Raw genomic sequence first — 17,626 nt, 5'->3', positions numbered from 1 at the left:
TGCGAAGACTGATAACAACACAGACAATTGCATACTAAGGCATAGCCTAGTGGTGGGAAGGGGTTGATGCCTTCCCACCCACCCAGGTTCAAGGCATGGTACTTGCAATTTGGGTTTGTTGCACCAATTATACTGCAGGGGGTTCCCTTATAGTTTGTCTGTCAAAAAAAACATAGACGATTACTGCTAACAAGCCGTGTGTGTTGTGAGCAAACGATTGCTGGTATACAATTGTGAGTGGTTGATGAAAACATCACCGACGGGTTCCATTGTTTAGTCCGTGTGCGATGTTGATTTTCTTTGTCTGCACAACATCTACGCTCTGTCTACAGAGCATCAATGTATATACTTAAAAAGACAGCATTGCATAACCAAATTAAGCATACAATTACACAAGTGACTACACACATAACATTTTCACACACCAAAGGAAGCAATTACATGCATACTAAAGTAGGAGAAATGAGGATCTAATCATCTACTTATTGTTGCAATGACGCTTGCCATTGCCCTGCTTTCGGCTGGATCCCTGGCCGTTTTGGGGAAGGAGGCACTTCCTCATGTCAACGATCTGCCTGTGCATGTCGTAGCTCGTGTACGCCTCCTTGGCCGTGTACACGACGTGAGCTTTGTCGAGTTTCTCTATCCAGGCCGAGTGCTAGGCACGCTTGTCCTTGTTACACGAATCCTTCATGTCTCTGTAGTAGGGGTCGATGATGGCCTCAGCGAGGTGAACCAGTGAGTCCTTCTCGTGCTCCTTGCTGCCTCAGATCTTGTATTGGCCCTGGATGTCGACAAGATTCTGGTAGGCGATGCCCGAATTCTCGAGCGCCTTTACATTGTTGGTCATGTCCACTGTAGCGAACATGTAGTGGGGGTTGTTGACAAACCTAGTGAAACGCTCGCAAGGTCTTGTGGCCAGGCAGTAGTGGTAGACGAGGACATGGTGGCGCATGCACATCTGGGCGACGGCGACCTTGGGACGAGACCCAGCATGAGCGCGGGTGTACTCAAGGTTGAACCCGACCACCTTGTACTTCTCCTTGGCAAGCAACAGCTTCATGATGTGGATGGAGTGCTCCACCCAGACCAGGTCGTTCATGTACACCACCGAGAGGTCCATGAACCTTCTGTGGGTGTCCACCACGACACGCATGGTGAACTGCTGATCGTCATCCGCAGCCGCTCGAAGCGCCATTGGAGTCGCGCATGATACCCTCTAAGAATTTCTCGTGGTGGGTGTGCTTCTTGCAATGGTGGGACACGATCAAAATGTTAGCTGCTGTAATAAATGGGGGCCGGTCGGCCTGTAATCATCACGTCTTGTGACAGCGTTCATACGAAGGATTCCAGTGCATGCTTGACAACACCGCACCGCACGCGTGGGCTCGAAGAGGCACCAAATGTATCATCGGTGAGCATGTTCCCGCACTATTGGGCAGTTTACCACACAAGCTTCGCGTCTGGCTAGTTTGGCAACGCGTCGGCTAGAAGAGGGACAAATTGTGGGTGTTTATTGGCAAAAAGATTTGTAAAAACGAAGTGTGTGGAATGACTTTGGTCATAAGTTTACCCGTGGGTGATAAGATCAAAGTTACACAGAAGGGTGATGAAGGATACTCGAGTGCGATAATTAATTCTGCGCTCTACAGGACACACGATGGAAGAAATCAATTGTGTGCAATAATGTTGAAGATCGCAGTCGAGTTAGCTATACAGATCGTGTGATGTGAGATCGACAAGGTAAACAAATTCGAGAATGGTTAATAAAATCTAAGACCATTGCATTTTAAGGTCAAAATAGTGCAACCAATATGCGAGTCTCATACGATGCCATTTCAACGATTGTACCACAAAAGCTCGAAATATTACAAGGTTCAAATTCGAGAGTTATATGGCTCAAATTCTAAGATTACAAGGTTCAAACTGATATTAGAAATGAAATTCAGCTCATCAGTTGCAAACGCTCGCGCTGATCCGCTGAACATGGATATCAGAGAGGTTCAAACTAATATTACCACTTCTAAGTCTGGTTTTGAAACCTCACAATTTTTGCAAACGGGTCAGCCACTAAGAAGTCATGTATGGGGTTGACACAATGAGTTCCGATTACTCTGTCATCTGAAGTTCCAAAATGAAATTCAGCATTTTTGGAGCCTATTCCATTCTGCCGCAGGCGCCGGCGCTGATCAACAAACCATTCATTTTTTGTGAAATAAATGTAGGGCAAACGTCATTTCCTTCAGCACCCTTGCTCTGAGACTGATCAACAAACCATTCATTTTTGCGAAATAAATGTAGGGCAAACGTGATTTCCTTCAGCACCCTTGCTCTGAGAACAAAGAACCTGGCGAATATAATCTTCGGTAAGGTCCCTCGGTAGGAGTTCAAAGTAATTTCTAAGAGATGCAGATCTAGGCATTCAACGTGATTGTTATATGTATCACATTATCCACCACTGGGCCTAATCTTATCTGCAAAACAAGAAAATGTGTTAGTGCCTACATGCAGTTTTGAACATTACTACAGGCCTATTTGGTTTGCAGGATTTGCAAAATGCACTAACATGCCATCTTCGATCTGACATGATTAACATGGGCATTTGATTACATTCTAGAAAAATGTAGCCTTCTTCTCAAGAGGTTGGAGTGGATGAAAAGTTCCCTAAGAAAACTAGTACAGATGAATCCAAAGGAGAAATGCTTATTGATTGTAACCATATGGATCAAGCAACAAATATGGGGGGGGCACATGTATGTACTGAAATCCTCCAAAAGAATCCTACAGAAATCGTAGTACATTGTCATTGTAAACTTGGAAAAAGGTGTCACAAATTGAACTCCTTATGGTTAACATTTAACAGGAAAGGAACATCACCTTGATATATAGCTTCTCCAGCCACGGAAAGCATCTCAGGAAACTGACAACTTGCTCCAGGTTGGGGCCGGTAGATTCTAGTGCCAAGACCTTCACTGTGCGTAGTTTCAGGTCAAGCTTGTCGGAATCATTTTCTGAATGACAGATGAACAAACATCTTCAAAATTAGAAATAATGTTAATTTGTAGAAGCAGAGGTAGAAGGCGGCTGTTGTACCTGAACGGGTGTGGATCCAATAACAAGTTCGGAGTATTTATCAGACGAGTAACCCACAACTGTCAATTTCGGCGCAGAAATGACATTGATTCTTGTTGGACCTTCTTGATCAACTACAAGTAATCTCTCAAGTGTAGGTGTGTCCTCAATGACCATACTGTGGTACACATCTTGTGATTGCCGCACCAGCAACACACATAAATAGTCCGGAGAGACATGGAGGTGATGTGGAAGGTACTCAACCCATTGATCACCTAAATACGAAGGTACTCGAGTGTGGTACAACCACAGAGCAGGCGCTCCATGTCACCATTTGAGAGGCAGATGGCGACGAGCTCGATGTGCTTCAGTCGTGGTAGAATAAGAGTAGGCGCATCATTAAGGGGGATGGCAGTTCCTGAACTTGGCGACACGCAGCATGGGCGCGAGGCGGAGTGCGGACGTTGGTAGCGACCGCATATGCCCATCATCAAAAGTGAGCTCCTCGAGCTGATATAGGGCAGGGGATCGGAACTAGTCGTCAAGTTTGGCTCGGTCCTTGTCGTTGGAACGGATTTTTCCCATTCTAAGGCCTCTGGTTGGGCCAAGATGACTGCCGAGGATCTTGGAGAACGCATCCAAGCTTTTGTGATAGCCATGGCAGAGCTCGTGGGTGTCGATGAGGTCGAGAGGGCTGGAGTTCCATAGGGGGCGCCACCGCCGAGAAAGGACGGTTGTCTGTGCCCCATATTTGATTGGGAGGAGGGAGATGATGCCTGTCAACATATCATCGGGGAGGTTGCTGATGAAGTCTAGGCCTGCTGGAGTCACTTGCGGTTCTAGCTCGCCCCGGCTCCGCTTGTTGGCAGCCCCGTTCTCCACCTCCGGAGTCTCCTTGTCAACAGCACTTTCTGATAGAAATGAGAGTACAGGGAATATTTAGTTAAAACATGGAAATAGAAAAGTGTATTGGTAACTAGAAGTTATTAGGTAGGAATATAATAAGAAAAGGGAATAACAATTGGTTGCTTAAATACAACACAATTCATTTGACATTGCCGGGTAAGTTAACATGCAGATAGTTGAAAAGAAAACTTACTTTGAACAAAGTTTGGACGGATGATTTTGTCGGGGAAGTTAGCATATATCTCATGACCAGGCCCTTTTATGTGCAGTGCAATTTTAGTGCCAGCTTTTAGTACATAAAACTTAGAAATTTCTTTCCAAAAGACTGCCAAAATAGGAGTCACCACATTCATCAAGTCTCACAGTAGCAACGATTGTAAATCCATGGTTTGTGTGCAGTATGACATCCGTGCAGTCTTGATCTATGTAAAGGGAAATATTGTGCACTACATAATCTATTGCATAGCAAGGGATGCACTGCAGAAAATGGTAGGATTGTTAAAGAAAATATGGTAACATGCAAATATGGGCCCAGATTGAAAGAACTGTACATCAGTTAAAATCGAAGGACAAAAATCTATAATTAAACAGATATGGTAAACATGATGTCATGGAAATATGAGAGTAATCGAAAGAACAATACACCATTAATTTGCCTAATATAGAAAGAAGAGGGGGGAAATCCCCTTTGATGTATATGGTACATGTGGCACCTTTTATCCAAGTGTAGCAATATTTAGAATATGTTCGGGAAAGTAGGCCATGCCAACCGATTTAGGGCGAGATTGAACATATCGCGCGCGTCCTCAAGTGATGTGGTACGGTGAGATGGAATCTCTGGCGGAGGTCACAAAGTCCTGATGTGTCGGCGCACTGTACATTCTATGAATGAAAGAAAACCCTCAAATCAGCTCGAATAAAAATGAATTCACGGCGATTTCTGCTGGGTGATTAAAGGAGGCAGATGAACTAGGATACGAGATGAGATAATATATTATTAAATTAGTTACCTTGTCGTCCATGAGAAAGAACCCTCAGTACGGCAAATTCCCCAACCGAGCGGAGCTGGGTTGACCGCGAGCAGCGTCGAGAAAGTCGATGGTGATAGGCAGCGGCAAGCGGTAGTGGCGAAATGTGATGGGCTTTGCCGGCAGCTTGGCGGTGGCAGGCATCGAGCTAAGTGTTTTCCGCCGTGATAGGCGGTGCCATGGTATAGACGCAGAGGAGCTTGTGCAGGTGTGAATGGGGGACTGGAGGGGGTGGCGGGCGGGGTGAGAGTTTTTGTGACGTGGGGATGGTGAGGTTTTTTTTAATTGGGTGGTGAGGGTTTTCTGTCCTACAAAGAATTTTGGAAGCGACGGTTTGCTAGAGCGAACTGTGTGTGATTGACGCAACATGCAAAATGAAAGTCATTGCACACAGTTCCAATTTTGGAAACCGCGTGTGATTGACGTACTACCTCCGTCCTGGTTTATTGGTCCCCCTTTGTATTTTTTACCAAATTTTGACAAAATATTTAACTAAGAAATGTTGATGCATGTCACCAAAAATTATATCATTGAACACTATGCTCAAATACCCATCCAACGATATAATTTTTGCTGACCTACACTAACATCTTGTCAGTTAAACCTTTGGTCAAAATTTAACACAAAATACAAAGGGGACCAATAAACCAAGACAGATGTAGATTCCATCAACCGAACTGATTGCATACATATCCCACGGTTAGACATAAGTAAACATAGATTAAACATACTCAGACATAGATAATAGGCATCCACGTACATAAGCATAGTTCAACCGTCATTAAGCATACTCGAGCGTACATAGTTCGATCCATCCCACATCTCATCTCACATGCCTGCACGATCCTGAAGCTTCTCCTGGTACTCGGCGTACGCGTTGTGCGCTACCCTGTGAGAATACTTCTGCTTGAAGGAGCCGATGGCCCATCCTCTTGCATGCGCCAGAACACTTAGATACTCGTCATGAAGCTTGTGGTTGCAAAATGGGCATTGATAGCCACCGTTCCAGGTCCTAATACGCCCGTTATGCATTCCCGCGTAAAGCTCCCTCGAGATTTGCCTCTTGTACCTCCTCTGGCCATCTTCATCCTCACTGTCCACATTGCCAGACAACACCTATACAAATAGTAAAACAAATTTGGCATCAAATCAATGATTAAATGACGTGAAGTAGGATTAGGAATTCTATTTATTTATACATATCCAGAGATTATGGTTTGACTTTTAAGCACAGTCGTCTATGCACAGACCAATCTTGAAGAAAATAATGGCACAAACATATGTAGGTCATTCAAAATCAATTGTCAAGTCTTGGCTAGGAATTATTAGCACGAACACTAACCCTAGTCGGATTACTAGCAGAAATCATTTGCACAGATGACACAACTAATCACTTATCACTTCTACCATTCAAACAATCAATACACTACCGGATCTAACAAAACTTACTCGGATTCATGGATTGGGAGAACATAACCATAGGATTTCTATTCCAAAAAGGGGGATGCAGGAGTAACCAGAGAAACCCTATGATCTATTTGACACATAAATGGGTATAGATGACTAACCAGCTATGCATCGTTGTCGGAGTCGTCGTCGGAGTGGTCGTCGGAGTCGTCGCCGGGGTCGTCACCAGTTTCTGTGTGGAACTCCGCCTTCGACTGTGGAAGCTCGACGCTGTCGACGGCGTAAGGTGCAGTGATAACTCATTGGCAGTGACGGCAACCTCTGTCTCCATCTCCACGCCATGCTCCGGTGCTTTAGCAGCCCCGGCGTCGCCACTCCCTCCGATGGGGCGCTTCGGCGGCATCCTCATACACTGATGGCTCTGAGGACTGAGAGCGGCGTCGAAGATGCAAGCGGAGAGAGAGGACTGTGTGTGTGGCGAGGATGGGGGCTGCGGCCGCTCGGGCGCACCATTAAAATGGAGTAGTGGGAGTTGTGGGAGAGAGGCGGGCGGCGGTCAAACCAATGGCTCGCTTCCCGGTGAGCCTGCGCACCGGACTGCTGGCATGCCTACCAAAGTTTCACACAGCTACTTGCATGCCTCCCGATGACACTACACAGCGAGCACGCCTCCGTCAATTCACACACCTGCGCGCGCGCCTCCCCGTCTGCTTGCACGGCGGACTACTCGCATGCGTCCCATCAACTCACGCCTGCTCGCATGGCACATGGGTCGCGCGGCGGCACGTATATTTTTTTCTATTTGGATGATAATATTGTCGCTTTATTGCTTAACCGAAGCATGGCACGTATCCATTGTTGGTCTAACCCTCACGGTTCGAATAAATAATCCGTTTGAGATATTGGTTCCCAATTACTAATAATCTCCCATTTGTAATTAGATAAAGATTACATCAAAACTGGTCTCAAATTTGACAAAAAAAGTATAATGCCACTTTGTATTGGTGTCCAAATGACAACACGATAAGTTTCATGAACTTCAAATAAGTTTTGGATGTACTAGAATTTAAAAATCAAGATTCTCAATGTTTGAATTTTTTTGCACGGGGAGTAAACATGCACCCAGTGAGACACATGTGTTTTTGCAATCCATTTAGGTGCACTGTCACGTGTGCATGTAGCTCAAATTTGATTTTTGCACATTATACTAGTATAAAACCAATCAATTAATGTACTAAAATGTCTTAATGATCTATGTGATTTTTTTGAAATTAAAACGTCCCTCCTTTGGTAACATATGTTCACCGTGGGATAATTAATTTAACATGCATCGTAGTTGTAGTGGATTCGCGGTGTGTGTGTGGGTGTGTGCATGTGGGGGTGGCGGGTGGCTCGCAGTACACTATGAGTTGTGAGCCACCATGTGGTTGGCCATTTTGTTAGGTAGGCCGGTGCCACATCAGAGTCGTGAAATCGTTATTTAAAACATTACACAACCCTTTCATACATACATGTCTTGGCCACATGCAGTCGATGGTTGTCCTACACGACACTCGATACACGCGTGTGACGCTTTCTATGGGCCCACGAGGTCGTCGTCCATCACTTTGACGGGCATGCGGCAGTGAGGTTAATTTGACCAGCAATGTAGAATCTTTTTTGTTTGTTTTATGGTGGTATATAGTACTCGTCGAAGAGGTGGGAGGGGACTAGCATATATACTATACGTACACGTCGGTGAACAAGTACACCTCACTCAGTGTCTGGACTTTTTGGTTTCTGAGGCACGTGCCACATCAAAAAATTTAAATTGGCTATTAAAACATCACACAACACGTCTTTGGGCCACATGCATGCACACGGTGGTTATCCTAGTTTGGACACTCATGTGTGACGCTTCCATCTATGGGCCCACGAGGCCATCGTCGATGCATGCATGCATCACTTTGACCTTCATCGGGAGAGGTTAATTAATTTCACTATCGATGAGGATTCTTTTGGGTTGTGCATATTACAGCAGGAGCATATATAATGCGGTGAATAGGGGGAAGGGGACCATCATATATGTAGTACGCTTCATGAACCTCCCTCTGTGTGGGTGCATGGTTTACGGTTTTTGAGGCATGTGGCACATCAAAGTTATGCATTTTGGGTATTCAACATATATATGTTTGGCCCACATGCAAAGCAGTGGTGGTTATCCTCTCGCACCCACTTAAGCGGTTATCAGCAATATTGATGCTTTCCATCTATGGGCCCGCTTGGTCCATCACTACTTTTTGCCTGACAACAAGAGAGGTTAATTTGACTTAGGAGGGGATTATTTTTTTGCTTGTAATACAGTATATATATAGGTCATGCTCTGGGATGACATGCATGATACAGCTTGAGCACACACACATGCATGTGTACGCATGAATCCTCCCATTGAGTCGAAGTGGCTAGTACAAAGACACGTCATGAACCGATCTCGCTCTGTGTGGGGAGCTAGTGTACGATTTTTGATGCACGCGCCACATCAATGTTGTGAAATGGTATTCAAACATGCATGCACGCATCACCTCCATACGTATGCATGTAGTGGTTGCCTTCAAATGGTACAATCCCTCGCGTGGTTATCGACGACAAGCCTATATATTCGTGGGCCCGCATGGACATCCATGATCACCTTGACCAACAACAACATAGGTTACCATGGCAGATTCTTCATTTGGTTCATATTATCATAGTATAGGTCATGGTGAGATTCAGACCTTAAATTTGAGCGCATATACTATGCACGCATGCATGCATGAATCCCCGTTGTTGGCTTCAAGTGTGGTGTAACATACATATGCATCGTCAACCTAACCCTCACTCAGTGTGGGGATTTCTAGTTCGAAATCACGATGCCACAACAGAGTTGTTCCATTGTTACTCAAAAACACACCTCTCCATACATATTTTTGGGCCACACGCATACAGTGGTTGTCTTCGGGGACTAGCTACTTGCGTGATTATTGGCGAGCTAGCTCATCTCCGGGGTTGCATGGATGGCCATCACTTTGACCAACAACAAGAGAGAGGTTGTATGACCAAGGTGGATTATTCTTGGTCCGTTTTATGATCCATCTTGGTGAGATATGCCTCTCTGGCCCACCGACTGAAAGTGTGTGTGTGTGGGGGGGGGGGTTGCTACTTTGCACTTTGCTAGGTGAACCTCGGTTGGGGGCATGCACCCATAGCTTAGGATCCCCTTCGTGGCGACACGAGGGGGGCTGCTAGCTACTTCACACTTTGCTAGGTGAACCTCGGTTGGGGGGCATGCATTCATAGCTTAGGATTCCCTTCGTGCCGACACGAGGAGGGGGGCTGCTATCTACTTCGCACTTCTCTAGGGTGAACCTTGGTTGGGGGGATGCATTCATAGCTTAGGATTCCCTTCGTGCCGACACGAGGGAGGGGGGATGCTAGCTACTTTGCACTTTTCTAGGTGAACCTCGGTTGGGGGGGGGCATGCACTCATAGCTTAGGATTCCCTTCGTGCCGACACAAGGGAGGAGGGGGGCTGCTAGCTACTTCGCACTTTGCTAGGTGAACCTCGGTTGGGGGGAGGGGGCATGCATTCATAGCTTAGGATTCCCATTCGTGCCGACACGAGGGGGGTGGGGGCAAGCAATACCGTGCGCTTTGCGAGATAGGTGCCACATCGAAGTTGCATTTGGTATTTGAAAATCAAACCACCCTTTTCATACATAAATTTGGTCCACATGCAAGTGTGTTCGTGTTCTGACCCTCTCCCGCATCATTTTTCACCAAATTTATGAACATTAGACAAGTCAGATGACGCAACAGACATGGTTCACTCAAACTAACCGTGTGCCATGCCGGTGCCCCTGTCACGCACACATCTGCATAGTACATTAGGCTCCATGAAGCTCCCTCTCTCAAAAATATCTGCCTGCCTCAAGGGTTTTTCTGTTTCATAACACACGGTTGTTATCTCCGGACCATGTGCGATGTTTCTTGTTCCCAATCCCACCTGCATGCCTAGAAAATATCTGCCCGCCTCGAGAGTTTTTCTGTTTCATAACACACATTTGTTCTCTGTGGACCATGTGCGATGCACTATCATCAAAATTTTCAATAGCCCCGGCATTTCACTCCCGCGTTTGACTCCCGCGTAGTAAAATTTTCAATACCCGCGTCATTTCCTCAAACACCCCCCCACCCCCCTCTACACACACACACACCAAAACCTCCTCGTGCGTGCACACACACATACACACACCCTCCCTCGAAACCCGAGCAAGGTCCCCGCTGCTGCCACCACCGCCGCAAGGCCTCCATTGTCAACATCTGCCGGTTTTCCCGTGCAGCTTACCCACCAATCTCCATACCCAGGTCGCCCTGAGTTTCTTAGATGACACGTGCCAAACGCCCCCTTTCCCATAGATCCCCATCCCCCACTCCAGAGCGTCATAGCCTAAGCCTGGCTATGCTTCCCGTGGAGCTCGAGGAGCGACTGGCCCAAAAGAGGTGTATCGCGGTCTCTTCGCCCGATGTCGCCGAGGAAGCTCACGACCATTACTGATGGCAAGCACTCAAGCAGTGGGCTAGAGTATGTGGGCATGTCTCGGCCGCCGGCTACGACATCGAGGTCATTGACAGCGACGGCCTGAGGCGGGCTATGTCACACGTTAAGCGGCCCACCCCCAACCCCTCGGGTTCAACCGCCGACGATCTCATCCATGGCCCCGCCGCTAATCTCCTCTAGCTCGTTGTCAATACTTTGCCATCCTACATCGTCCTCGAGCCGCTTTTGGCATTTCTAAAGGACACGTTCTATGATGCTAGCTTGGGATCCACAGCTTCCAAGTCAGACCTCATCGACGGTGACCACGAGGAGGGCAGCCTCTCCGGCTCTTCCAAGGGGAAAGAGCCCATCTGCTCCTACAAGGGGAAAGCGCCCGTCTGCGACATCAGGGAGGGCACCCTACAGCCGTGCTCTTACAAGGGGAAGGAGCCCATATGCGACAACATGGAGCTCATCCAGGGTCCGTGCTCTTCCCACGGGAACGAGCCCATCTGTGACAAGTGAGGAAACCCATGATTTGTTTTGTCGTGCCTCTTCATAGGTGGAAACCCATGATTTGTTTTGTCGAGTCCCTTTTGTAGTGTAGTGAGAATATGTCCAGTTTTAATTGCTATATCTGGTTGTTTGGAGTATGCCTTGTTTATTTTAGTTGTTCACAATGTGATGCTCTATATGTGCAATTATTTATTGTGCAGTACATTTCATCAATCCAGTTTTAAACATACATATAGGAATGCATATATTTGCTTGTTGTTAAGCCTATTAAAGCTAGCATATGCCTCTTTTAAAGTTTTTTGATTGTTCGGTTGTTTGTAGTTAGCATATGTCCAGTTTCAAATGCTATCTTTGGTTGTTCGTAGTATGCCTTGTTTATTCTAGTTATTCACAACGTGATGTTCTATATGTGCAAGTATGAACTGTGCAGTTTAATTTCATCAGTACCAGTTTCAATAATACCACTATGAATGGCTACATTTGTTGCTGCATCTTGTAGTTAACACGCCTTTCCATTTTTATTTAACAATAACCAGTGTACTTAGACCAGCACAATACCACTTTGAATGGCTATGTTTGCTTGTTGTTAAATGTTAGGCCTGTTGCAGTTAACACACCTTTCCACTTGTTTTGCTTTACTAGCATGCTTAAACCTACACACTGAAGCTATCTTTTGGAGATTATTTTGTATGCCATGGATAATTTTGGTTAATGTTTAGCCTGTTGTGCTTAACATGCTTCTCGATGTACCTATGCAGGACAATTTTGGGAACGACTGATGTTTTCCATCGAGGTTAGTTTCATCCCATGGCTTATATCTTCTCATTGTTCAGGATATCGGTAGATGGTACCATATAGGCCGGGGGCTGATAAGGGACTAATCGGTGAATCGAACTTTTAACTGAATATATCTGCAACCCATTTATCATTAGGTTAACTAGGGCCATATGTAATATATCTGAGGCTACATAGCAACATGCACTATACTTAATGTCTAAATATGCAATCCTCGGCTACATAGCAACAAGGAAGAGTTACATTAATGTTCTAATGATGTCTAGATATACGTAGAAGAGCAGCAGCAACAACAACAACACAGCCATGTTTGGATACTCAACTTAGCTAGAGGTTAGAGCTACTTTCTAGCTCATGACTAACCTGAACTAACTCCAAGAGTTGTTTGGATGGTAGGGTTAGATTGAGAATAAAAGCAGTAGGAGAACTAGCTCCAATTAGCACCTCTTGGGTTGGATAGTTTTTTTGGGTGGTCTATAGATGCAACTAGTGTAAACTAGCCCTCATGATTAGATATACTTTAGGGCTATTTGAGCCCGAACTATCTCAAACTAACTGTAACCCATGGATACAGCAGCAGTTAATGAACCGATAATTTGTAAGAATGCACTAAACTCCTTCCAACCCATAATATAAGATGTTAATTCATCTAATATGTGAGTATATTGGATGTTATAAGATACTCCCTCTGTTCCTAAATATTTATCTTTTTAGATATTTCAAATGGACTACCACATACGGATGTATATAGACATATTTTAGAGTGTAGATTCACTCATTTTGCTCCTTATGTAGTCACTTATTGAAATCGCTAGAAAGACAAATATTTAGGAACGGAGGGAGTATCATAAAATAGTGTTGTACTACATCATTGTGCAATTGTTGTTTAGCTTCTAATATTAACTTGGTGCTTTTAGGTACATATGTCATTGGTAAAGATACGCGCTTCGACCCTTTCTGCGTATGGGGCAATGAGATATCGATGAACCAGCATCAAGTGAGGAAGCTGATAAAGATTGTTAGTAAAATGAGTCCAAAGATGGCAATTAAACTATTTGTTTACACTTTATCCAAGACAGCAGTGAACTGCAGGATGGTAAGTAAGAACTCTGCAACCTTCTTTTTACTGCCCATAATGAGTTGTATTAGATGACAATGTTTGAATTTTTTTCCTTTGCAGTGGTTGCCAAAGCAGTTTACTCAAGATTACCTCTCAAACTACATGATTAGTGGGCATGCAAAGGTTAAAGTATTCAACCAGAACACGATGATTATCTAGATGTTTTCATGAAGACCGTAAAGGATGGGCGGTCGGCCATCACAAGGGGTACTAGAGTCGTGTGTGCCTTCTGCATGGAGGAGGGAAAAATATGGGCATTCCGCTTCACCTTGTTCAGCAACCAGAATGTATTTCTCTTCTTTATTTACTGTCTTTAATAGTACAAGTATACAATTGTGGTTCATCATTCTTTATTTGGTTCTTATGTAATTCTTGAACATATGTACCTATGAATCGAATAATGCATTCGTTGTTTGAACCTGATGGATATGAATAAAGTTGTAGCATACATTCAAATTCAAATTCAAATCTGGTACAATTTGAAATAGCAGCAATTAAATTATGGTGAAATTACGCTCTACAGGTCATTATGGCACACACAGTTGGTAAAACACAAACGTTTGTGATATACACCATAATTCGAGATGGTTCACAGAGAGTGTCGTGGAAATATCACGTCAGATGTCCTCATGAAAGGACTTAGTCATGGAGCCATCGCGACGGGTTAGCTTAAAGGGGTTAAACCGGACAAAGGACACGAGGATTTTATACTTGTTCGGCCCCTTCGATGAAGGTGAAAGCCTACGTCTAGTTGTGTTGGGATTATTGGGGTCTCGATAACCAGGGAGCTAAACACGCTATGCCTGGATCTCGAGTTCTTGTTTCTTGTCCCTGAACCGATGCTAGGTCGTCCCCTTATATACACGGGTTGACGCCCGGCCGGTTTACAGAGTCCCGAGGCCGGCTCATACAAGTGTCCGGCTCGGTCTCTCCTTTCCTATCTTACAATACCAGTTACATAACCATGGCGGTTTACCACTATGGGCCCTAATCCGCCTTTGGGCTCCAGGCCTCTAAGCTTCATTAGTAAAGCGCCATCTTCTGAGTCTTTGTGGGCTTCAATATAGTTGAAGGTGAACCGGCCCCTCCTGGGCGGTTTACACTCAGTAGTTATATCCCCAACATTAGGCCCCAAGTTGATTTGAACCTGTTCATGTCAATCTTCCATACTTAAAGAAGTTCTGTGAACATCTCCTTATATTTCTTGTAAACTGCCATGATGTCTTCTCCTATAAACCTTGTTAAACAGTCGTGACGTCATCCTCTGGACACAACAACGGATCATCATGACGTCATCTCTGTATAAAAAGATTCTCTTCATTAATGGTATCCCGAAAATCGAGGCGACGACCGTGCCCACTTTTGCCGCTTCAGGCTCCTTGATTCTCGCGCCTGCCATTCATCCCTTTGCCTTATAAATAGGTTCAGGGGTCCTTTATTTCTTCCCCTTCTGTGCCTCTTCTTCCTCCTCGCGACGCTCAAGCTTTGAAGCTCCGCCGCCGCCCTCAACCTTCGAGCATTGCATCGACAAAGGCTGCTGCATCAACCTGATCGTACCAGAAACCTACGGCTCTTCTCCGTTATCCCTGCGCATCTGGTAAGCCTCCTCCTCTCAACCCTAGATCTGTATTTAGGGTTTCTGCGTTCATCCATGTTCATAAGTGTTCATCTTTGCTCGCTGCCTTTGTGCTTACTGTTGAAACTAGATGAACTTATCATCCTCCTCTGGCGGCCAAAGTTTCTAACTTTAGTTTTACCTCGTCGTAGTATCTCCTCTTGCCTTGATAGTTCCCTTCTGGACTTATGGTGCTCTATCGTCGCCATTTTAGGGCTCAGAATAATTTTCTTATTGAACCATGGTAGATCCAAATTTATACTGTCATTTTGTGAAACCTGTTTTTGTCAACACTTAGTAGATTTTCAGCTCTGGCTCTTCCACCTAAGGGCGGTTTAACTTTTAGTACTCGACAATCTACCATATGCCATTAGCCCTCACTTAAACCGCCATCTTGACTTGAATAGTAATTTCCGGTTCATCTCACATGTATGCTTTGATCAAATTCCCGGTTTAACACCGATTAGTGCACTTGAACCGTCAATCGTAAACAGGCCTTCATTTTTCCTTTACAGTTTGCTTTCCAAGATGACCAAACAATTCTCCGCTTGCAACTGGGTTCCGTCCCGGATCACGGAAACACAAATCAATGGATATGTTACCACTGGCACTTTAGCCTCAAAAAGGGTCCTTCATTGGCGAGTCCCTGGCCCTGAGTGCCCTCCTGAGCCTCAAGATGGAGAGGTGATTATATTTACGCAGCACTTAGACCGTGGATTCAGCCCACCCAGATCAAAAAAATTCCGGGATGTCCTTGCGAGCTTTCAACTCCATCTCCAAGATATTGGACCGAATTACGTGTCCAATGTATGCAATTTTCAAGTGTTCTGTGAAGTTTACCTTCAAGAAGAACCATCTGTGGAGCTTTTTCGGGATTTTTTCCATTTAAACCGCCGCACGGAGTTCTCTGATGGTCCCAACACAGAACTTGGTGGGGTATCAATCCAGAAGAGGAAAGAAGTTGATTTCCCTCATGCAAAACACCACAGCCATCCCAAAGATTGGAACCAAACTTGGTTTTATTGCTAGAACACTGCCCCTGCTGGAGAAAATCCTTTGCCGGGTTACTGCCCTCACCGGCTTAGCAATGGCCACCCATTACCTCAACGATTAACTGCCAAAGAATGGCAAGCTTATGCACCTCAACTCGCCAAGCTCCGGGCTCTCCTGGCCAACGGTCTGACTGGTATTGATCTCGTCCGCTGCTGGGTTTCTTGGGGTATTCTGCCTTTAAGTCGCAGCTCCGGTTTGATGCATGAATACACCAGAAACGTTAAAGACCCTCAACGGTTTCATGAGATAGAATTGACTGATGACGAAGTTACTGAAGCCGTGAAGAAGATGTTGGATGAACCGGTCGCTCAATGCAGCAAGACCGGATTGGCTCCTTTTTGTACTTCCAACAAACCGCCAGCAGTAAGCATTTTATCTTTTTCCACCTTTGTTGACCCGTTTCCGCTTTAACCTTATTCTGATAATCCTTTATTTATTCTTTTTCCAGGCCAACAGTTCTTTCTAGAAGAGAAAATCTTCAGACAAACCGATGAGGACTCAACGCCCAAAAAGCAAAGTCATAAAGAAGGCGGGCAAGAAGAAAACTGGTGAGTCCTATGATCCGCCTGAGGATGTCAATGAATCAGAAAACGAGGTAGAACTTGATTCGCTTGGTTCCTTTTTCATAAACCTTATTAACAATAACTATTCCCAGGATGATGCGGAGGCCAGCCGTGTGGACCATGTTGAGGTAATCTCTCTTTCCTCCGATTCAGATCTTGTGCCGGTTCAAAGATTTCGCCGTGTAGTTCGGAAAGTAAAATACACTCACCCTCTTGCTTATTTGGATCCAAAATTTTCTTTGAAGACACAGCAACATGAAGGGCGTTACACAACCCGACACAGTGGCCAGCAAGTTACCTCTTCTGGTTTACCGGATACACCAACCCGGAAACGTCGTCCAGAGGTTACTTGTTCTCCCGAAAAACTTTATCCTTTGAAGGGTTTCTTCCGATACCCACTCAATCCGTCTGATCCGAATTACCAGGTGTCTTCCAATTCGTCTGGCGGTTCATCAACCACTCAGCTGCCTCCCCTTAAAACCGTCCCTGGGTAAGTATGGTGCCCTTCATATTTTTCCTTCATAGTTCGGTTTACCGTGCTAATCTTTGTTTTGATATCACAGTGCCAAAGCCCGTATGAGCAAGAAGGCTAAAACCAGTACCCCTATTAGTGAAGTTGAACCGGAGAAGGCTCCTGAGGATACCGGTAGAAATACTGATGTTATGGATGATTCCGCCCCACAAGGCGAGAACACTAAAGCTAATCCGCTGGAAGCTGACCCGGCCACTCATATTGGTCCATCGAGCCCTCATGCCACTCCTTCGAGCCCGGCTGCTGATCCGCCAAGTCCAGCTGCTAATCCGCCAAGTTCAGCCAGGGGTACCGTCAATCCGCCAAGTCCACCAAAAGGTGATGATGATGATGTTGTTATTACTGGCACGGCTCACACCAGTCCTGGTAATCCGGTTTTCTTGTCCAAACATATTGCCAAAGAAGAATTCACGCTATGGGCAAGGGGAAAGGGAAGACTGATTTATCCAACTTCATCAACCTTA

This window comes from Triticum aestivum, chromosome 7B (genome assembly GCF_018294505.1).
Source record: "Triticum aestivum cultivar Chinese Spring chromosome 7B, IWGSC CS RefSeq v2.1, whole genome shotgun sequence".
Lineage (NCBI taxonomy): Eukaryota > Viridiplantae > Streptophyta > Magnoliopsida > Poales > Poaceae > Triticum > Triticum aestivum.
This window is presented reverse-complemented; position numbering follows the sequence as displayed.